We start from the raw sequence: 8,106 nt of genomic DNA on the forward strand, positions 1-8,106 counted from the left end.
CCTGGAGAAGATGACCAAAGAACATGAGGAGCTAAAGTGCTCTCATGATAATTTGGTCCAACGGTATGAATCTATTTTATTTGAGCAAAGAAATAATCATGATATATTATCTGATGTTGCTCAACTTAAAACTGAGAATTCTATGCTTAAGAGTCAAGTAGAAATGATAAATTTAGAAAAACTTGCTCTAAGTGAAAAATATGATATGCTATCTTATTCTCATAATGAATTAGTTGATGACCATATCATGCTTGATGTTGCTCATGAGGTTGTAATTGCGAACTTAAATTCATGTGAACCTCATTCTTGCACACGTGCGCATTTAGATAATATATCACCATGTGCTAACCCCTATCGCTCAAAAGAAAGCCAATTTTTGAATGAGCATCAAGCTGCAGGATCAAAAGAAAAGTTGCTCATCAATAAAGAAAGGAACAATAAAGCAAAACAACTATGGAGAAGACACATTGCTCAACCTCCTCAAGATATCCAAGGACGCGTGGTAAAGAAGCTTGAGACGGGAGAAACCGCAGCAAGTGTTAAACTCCATAAGAAGGATGTTCCCAAAGCAATAAATGAAGAAATCAACATGAACAAGGAAAAAGGTAAAAATTCAATTACTCATGTTGTTTGCACTGATCATCTCTCTATGTCATCCAAGAGCAAAAAGGGAAGAGGAAAAAGGAGGTGCTTCAAGTGCAAGGAATTAGGTCACTTCATTGCGTCTTGTCCACACAAAGACAAGGATGAAGGAATGAGGAGATGTTTTGGATGCAACGATAAGGACCATATGATCACTTCATGTCCGCTCATGAAGAATCAAAGACGTGCACCCTCCAAGATGACCCTCACTAAGAAAAAAGACAAACAGCAAGTATCATGTCAGGTTGAGCGACGCTTCTGCTACATGTGTGGTGAGCATGGTCATATACCTAAGGTATGTAAGAAGGGTATGGTTCCTAAGCAAGTAAATTTATCTCAGTCTTATTCGCTTAGGAGACCCAAATCATACACTTGTGCTAGATCAGTAATGAGATCACCTAGAACTAGCACAACTGCTATTTGGGTACCAAAGGCTCTTTTAGAATAACGTTATGGACCCATCCCGAGATGGGTACCAAACTGTGCCAACTAGACCATGCAGGTGCCTCGAGATGGACTAGAGATCTTGGAAGAGCTTAAGATGGTTAATTCAAACTCTATGCTTAAGCTATCAATTTTATTGCCTATTTATTGACCCAAGGTTGAATTATTGTGCAATACTAATCTCATGTTCATCTCGAGTTAAATAAGTTGTAGAGGTCCTTAATCATTATTGGTGAATCAAGCAAAAGACTTTGATGAGAATCTACAACTCGCTCTCCAAAGGACGGTACCCGTGTATCTTAAGTGCATTATTTCCAATCAGTATTGCTCTTAAGTTGGATTGTTGTGCTATACCTACCCTTGGAGTAGTTATGCTTTTGAGATTGCTTGTGTTGAATATCTTTCAATTAATGATTCATGACTTCCAAGATCATAATCATGCTTGCTCAATCATGACTGTGTGCTTTATAGGTTATATCTCTTGAATCATTCAATGGGTAGCTTTTCATTTGATATATCTACCATGATTAACTCTCTTGGTGTATGTGGCTAAACATGTATCTTTTTGTAAATCATGTTGTGTGGTTTTTAATGATTATGTATTAACCTATGTGCAAGCATGATAGTTTTGTTTAGTCCATGTTCACATGATTACTTTGTCTTGGTACTCTGTGTATAACAAAACAAGAAATCCATGTTGTGTCTCTAATGAACCCTCTCGAGTTATGAGGTGCATGAGCATAAGGAGCCCTCAATTGGTGACAACAGGTGCTCTCACTCCACACTACCTAAAAGAATGAATCTCATGGCATTCAGGTAAAAGGCAAAGGTATGGAGGATGGAACTATGTAATTTCATTGAATATCTTGAAGTTCCGTTGATTGTGATCATAGCTATGTTCTTGCCTTTCAATTGGTAGTATCTTGGCTTAGATGCTTTATGCTTTAAAGTGTTGTTTCCTTTGGTGTACCTAAGAAAATACTTCTTAATCATGGTAGGCTTAGACATTGTGCTTTATATGCATGATCTTGTCGTTTTTCCATTTGTATATGCGTTGCAATGATCATCATGTGTGAAGTGTCCCTAGGTTGCTTTTAAAATGTTATATATCTTGAGGCATGCATTGTTTCCACTAGTCTTAAGTTGTATTATGTCATCTATTCAATTGGTATCTTTTTGTGATGCAATTGATATATTATGCCTAGACCAAGGTATGTTGCGATCCCCTCTAGTTCTGAGGACGCTAGAATGTGCAAGGTGCAAGCCATTCAAATACTTGATGCACAACTTTAGAGGGAGCAAACATAACTTGTGTCTTTTGAGACTAACTGTTTCTTAAGTGATCCTATATAGTCTCAAGGTGGAAAAGGGAAGATGAGCAAGAAATGGAGCAATCAGAACTTGGGTACCTCCACAAGTCGAGTAATTGGTATCTAAAGTTGTGAGTAATTGCATATTTAAAGATTGCTCATGCTCTATAATAGTTGGTGATCCTAGATGCTTATATTTAAATATCATGGAGCTATGACAGTGATGATCTTTCAATTAGTAGCCTTGGTAGTGTGCTTCAATTGGTATCTTTTGGTAATCACTAGAGTAGAAGCTTCATCTTGTGCCGCAATACTATAACTTGTTCTAAGTTTGGTGTCTTAGCAACAAGAAAAGGTCAGGATAAAGGATCAGGCACAAGTGTGAAGGAGCTCCCTAGAGATAAAACTTTCAAGATGGAAATCTTAAATTGATGGCAAAAGGAACTTCGCCTACTTAGATGAAAAGTACACCATAACATGGTAAAGGTACAAAATGAGGTATTGACCTTTTTGCGTATTTGTACCTTAATTTTCCTCCAATGCTTGTGTTGCATATGTTTAATGTGTAAGGGGGAGTAATGTTAGTGTGCTGCATTTTCCCGGCTTAATACCCTGCTGTCCCTTGGCATCATCCTATGTTCTTGCTTGAATATGGTTTTGGTGTTTGATGTCAAAGGGGGAGAATTTGTGCATTAAAGCTTACCTCGATCTGAGAGGAAAGGTTATCTTTAGGGTGAAGATTAATTTTTTGTGTGCTAAAGGACTCAAAGGGGTTTCCTTGAGTTCCTATGATCTTAAGGAAGAATGTGTTAGTTTTGTTGATAATACTTATCATATGCTTCTTGTTGTATTATATGGTGATAATGAATAATTAGTGCTTCCACTGATATGAATCAATTGGTATCTATTATGTTTGTCCTGTAATAGATATTCATGTGGTTCTGGTGCTTTAAATTGGTATCTTAATGGTGAATAGTGGTAGGTTGATATTCCTGTGGTATATCCATTTAATTGGTGTTTTACTCTGATTATGTGCATTTGTGTGTTATACGCATCGCGGTTTAATTATTGACACAATGCATTCCACAAGTGCTAAGGTGTAGTAATGCTTCGAATTAGCCTAAGTATGTGCAATTTGGCATATAAGGCCAAAGTTAAGATTTTAATGTAAGCACATATTTAGGGGGAGCATTCTATAAACTTAGAATTCAAAAGTTGTGCTTTAAATCTTATTCTTGTGTAAGCTTTAATTGTGTTGCCATCAATCACCAAAAAGGGGGAGATTGAAAGCTCTCTTGTGGGTTTTGGTGTTTGGATGACAACCCAATTAAAGGACTAACAAGTGTGCTAAGTGTTGAACAGGTGCTTAATGCAAAGCTAATAGGGTTCAACACAAGTGAACAAGTGTGATGGTCCAAAGACTGAATTATCTATAGATAAAAAACACTACTTAAGTGAGACTCGGTGTGCGTAACTCAGAGACAACCGATCAAGCCAAGGATGGAGGCAAGAAGAGCTTCGAGGTATCGAGTGCACAGGAGAAGGTCAAGGAGACCAGGAACCCAAAGCCAGGGGTGAAGAAGAAGACTTGCAAAGTCAAGGTTGATCGAGTTAAGAGTTATGGTGCATCAAGGATCACTACATAAGGACATGACTTACAACCAATGAGGTAACATCTACAGTTATGTGGTGTAAGTCATAAGGCTCAAGATCAAGCTCGAGAAATGAACAAGGGAGTTGGAGCTCAGATATGTCAATCTAGATCAATTCAAGTTGACTTAATGGTTTAGAGTCCAACATCAACCTCAAACATGCCAAATTGGGTAAAACGATGAAAAAGGTTAAGTATGTAAGGTTTGAGTGTTCAACCATGTTGCATACACCTCTTACTACAAATTTGGTGCTTTGGTTTGCTCTCTAACTCTTTCTGTAGAGAAAGTACCATTTTGAGCTCTGCTGGAGGAGAAACAGAAAAGCTAGGAGAAGAACAAGAAAGATGTAAGTTTCTAGGACTAAATCAATTGGATTATACTCTAAATGTGTTTGTTTAAGTCTCAGGAAAATCCTCCCAAAAGTTGAAGTCAAACAGAGAAAGAACGGAGGAAAAATCACTTAGTGTGTTGTTGGCTGGTGCACAGGACAGTGAATAGTAGCTGTCCGGTGCACAGGACAGTGAACAGTAACTCTGTCTGGTGCACATGACAGTGAATAGCAGCCTGCCCGGTGCACATGACAGTGAATAGTAGCTGTGTCCGGTACACATGACAGTGAATAGTAGCTGTGTTCGGTGCACAGGACAGTGAATAGTCTGTCTAGTGCACAGGACAGTGAATAGTAACCTGTCCGGTGCACCAACGTCTAGCTGTTCCAGAGAAGGAAACTGTCAATTAGATCCGTTACTGTTCACTGTCCGGTGCGCCACCGGACAGTCCCGTGCACCCGCAACCAGGGAAGGCTGGGAGCTTCCAAATGAAGCTCCAACAGCTCCTAGGCCCTTTTGGGCTATAAAAGGGACCCCTAGGCGCCTCAAACAAGAACACAAGTGCAGCCAACAAGTGCATACATCATTTGGATCAATTCTCTCTCTAGATCTCTCTCTTGTGTATCTCTCTAGTTTGTGTAGAGGTGAAGTTATAAGCCTTTAGAGAGAGGGGAAGTGCTGCTGAAAGCTAGAGCAAAATCTTGAGCGCATTGTTACTCTGCCGGAGTGCTGTCGAGAAGGTTGTAAGCAGCCACGACATCGTTGTAACTGACATCAACATAGTGGAAGGCTGTATCTGTCGCACTGACAGATCTGAGCAAACAGAGGAAGGAGTTGAAATAGACTCCAAGCCAAGGTGTGGCTAACTCCAACGAGGACTAGGCAAGCATTTCAGGCTTGGCCGAACCTCGAGATAAATCCCTGTGTCTGTGTGCTCTGCTTTGTGTTGTGTGCTGTTTCTCTGTTTTATTTGTTGTTTATACTTGCACTTCAATATTTATATGTGGTACAAGCTGTCTTCGAAATGCATGGTATTTTAAGACAGGAACTTCAATTCCGCTGCAACCTACTCGAAGGGTCTTTCATTCCACTGCGATCCAGCCTTCGAGTAAAGTAAGAATTTCTAGTTATAAAGTGATAATTATTATTCGCCTATTCACCCCCCCTCTAGGCGACATCCAGATCCTGTTCCCGGGCATAGGGAACTTTCAACTCCCCTACTGCCCTTGCCCCTATCAGATAAGGTAGTTTTCCACTAGCTAGTCAGCCAAGGACGTCTCATACCACTCTTGTGGTAGCACTGTTTTCCTGGATGGTTCTCCAAGTTCCAATTAACATAATGATCTTATCATGAACAGTAATAATAACTGATAATAAAAGTATGAATATGAATAATGTATATCTCCATACCCCAAAATCACATAAAGCAATAGTAGGTACTACCCAAAAATTCAGTGGTAAAACAAGGTATAAAGATAGCCAAAACTAGGGTAACCTATTGGGTCCTATCAAAATTTACATATGCAGATCATTATGGTTAACAAGAACATGACTGGGTAAAAAGGAAGTGATCAAGGGCACAACTTGCCTTCAACGAGCTCCTGCTCAGCAGTCTCCACCTGCTGAACCCCTGGATCCTCAGTGGCTTGCTCGTCTACTCGCAACAATACAAACAAACATGGTATAACAAAAATTAACATCACACCAAACAATAGAACAAAATGCATGATAATATTCTACGCTGCGTAACGAGATCGTAGGAACAAGAATCACTAAATTCGGATTTACGGTTATTTAGTTATGAATTTCCGAAGTTATTTAGTGACTAGAATAGAATAATCCAAGTGTATAACTTTAATTCAAGTTTCATGACTAAATAGAGCTACTAGTTGATAGACAATATTATTACAAAATTAATGCCACTGGAATGGATCAATTTGGAGTTAAAATGGATTAGTTGTGAATTAAATGGGTTTCTAGAATTATTTTTATCTTAAAAACCATTTTCTTTTTGGTTTTATTAAATTTTGCAGGTTAATTGGACTGCGCGCACAAAAAAGTGGAAGATCAGGGGCTATCCTATAAGAAACCAAGACCTTCATGCAATTACTTTACATTACTCGTGGACGACGGGTTAATAATCCAAAATACTAGGGGGTGTTGGGGACTTGTTCTCAAATGCTATGATTTAAGAACAAGGCAACACAAAACATATTAAACGTTAAAGTCCTTCGTCCTTTGAAGCATTATTTCCCTTGGGATATAATGACTGTTGGACTAAGGTTATGAAGGACATACTTCATCAGCGCAACATATAATAATGAAGAGAGAATCATATGCAATATAAAAGATAACATGAACAATTATATATTATTATCAACTCATTTCTATTTTATTATTATGGAAAAATAGAAATGATATCAAATTACAAAAGTACCTTCGGCTTGAAAGAATGTAAGAGTACAAGCGTGACGCAAAAGCAAATGCCAAGTCAGTGTGTCCAGTACGGGAACACTGTTCATCTATTTATAGGCACGGGACGCAGCCCATGTAAAATTACACCCATGCTCTTTACATTTGCTAATGACTCTATAGTAATTAGGGATGACAATGGGTCGGGTTCGGATCGGGTATGGTAAATATCCACCCGCGACAATACCCGCGGGTATTACTCATACCCGCCCGCGACTATACCCGCGGGTAAGATTTTGTACCCGTGCCCGTGCCCATCGGGTATCGGGCGGGTATCGAATACCCGCGGGTATAATTACATTCCACTGTTTGGCATGAACTTGGACTGTTGGTTGGGCAGCAAAAAAACAAAAATAGCAAGTATCAATCTTGGACATGAACCCGGTCCGTCCAACTCGCTCGCTCGCTCAATCCACTGATGATGGGGATCCCGCTGGTGTGCTACTGCCTCGCCGTGCCCAAGCCGGTCATCGCCTTCTGCAGGCTGCTTAGCGCCGCCAAGGACGCCGCCCTGCTGATGCTGGCCGTCGTGGGGCTGTGCCGTTTGCCGCCCGACGGCGCGGACACCGGCCACCAGCACCAGCAGCCCGGTGAGGTGAAGACCCGTTTCCCCACCGTGGAGTACGACCAGCTCCTGGCCGAGCACGAGCAGTAGTTTGACGACCACGAATGTGATGGGGAAGCCATGTCCGCGTTGTAGAGGAACTATGGAGATGGAGCCATGGAGGTCGGCGCTCGGCGGGTGGCTAATTTTCTATTGCTACTGGCGGCTGGTGGTGGCCGGCTGAGAGCCCGAGAGAAACAGTGAGAGTGAGACCGTGACTCCGTGAGCGTGAGAGACTAGGGTTACTGGGTGAATAAAGATGGACCATTGGGCCGGTTTCTGGTGGGCTCAAAATACATGTACATTTAATTTCGGATATCCGTCAGGACCCGCGGGTGAAAGATAAAACCCGTACCCGACCCGATTTTATCACGGGTCGGGTATGGGTGAGACTCGCGGGTTAAATTTCGTACCCGAACCCGAATCCGTCGGGTCGGATATCCGTGGATACCCGAACTCGCGGGTAAAATTGCCATCCCTAATAGTAATCCATCGAGCTCTAAATAGCATTTTCCTCTTTAAGTCGGTTTCCTTTTCTGCTATCATGCCGAAACTCCCCGGCGCATGGCTTCGGCTCTGCGCCAACCTTCGTATTCTTTGTGCTTCTTCACACTGTGGTTCTGATCCGAGTCCAAAGGTACCTGTTCATATAT

The 8,106-nt window shown here is 41.0% G+C and overlaps 1 pseudogene; it reads left to right on the plus strand.

The window, feature by feature from the left end:
- The first annotated feature begins 7,235 nt into the window (after positions 1-7,235).
- LOC109945898 (uncharacterized) lies at positions 7,236-7,549 on the plus strand (annotated as a pseudogene).
- The last annotated feature ends 557 nt before the right edge of the window (positions 7,550-8,106 follow it).

Source organism: Zea mays, chromosome 4, assembly GCF_902167145.1.
Source record: "Zea mays cultivar B73 chromosome 4, Zm-B73-REFERENCE-NAM-5.0, whole genome shotgun sequence".
NCBI lineage: Eukaryota > Viridiplantae > Streptophyta > Magnoliopsida > Poales > Poaceae > Zea > Zea mays.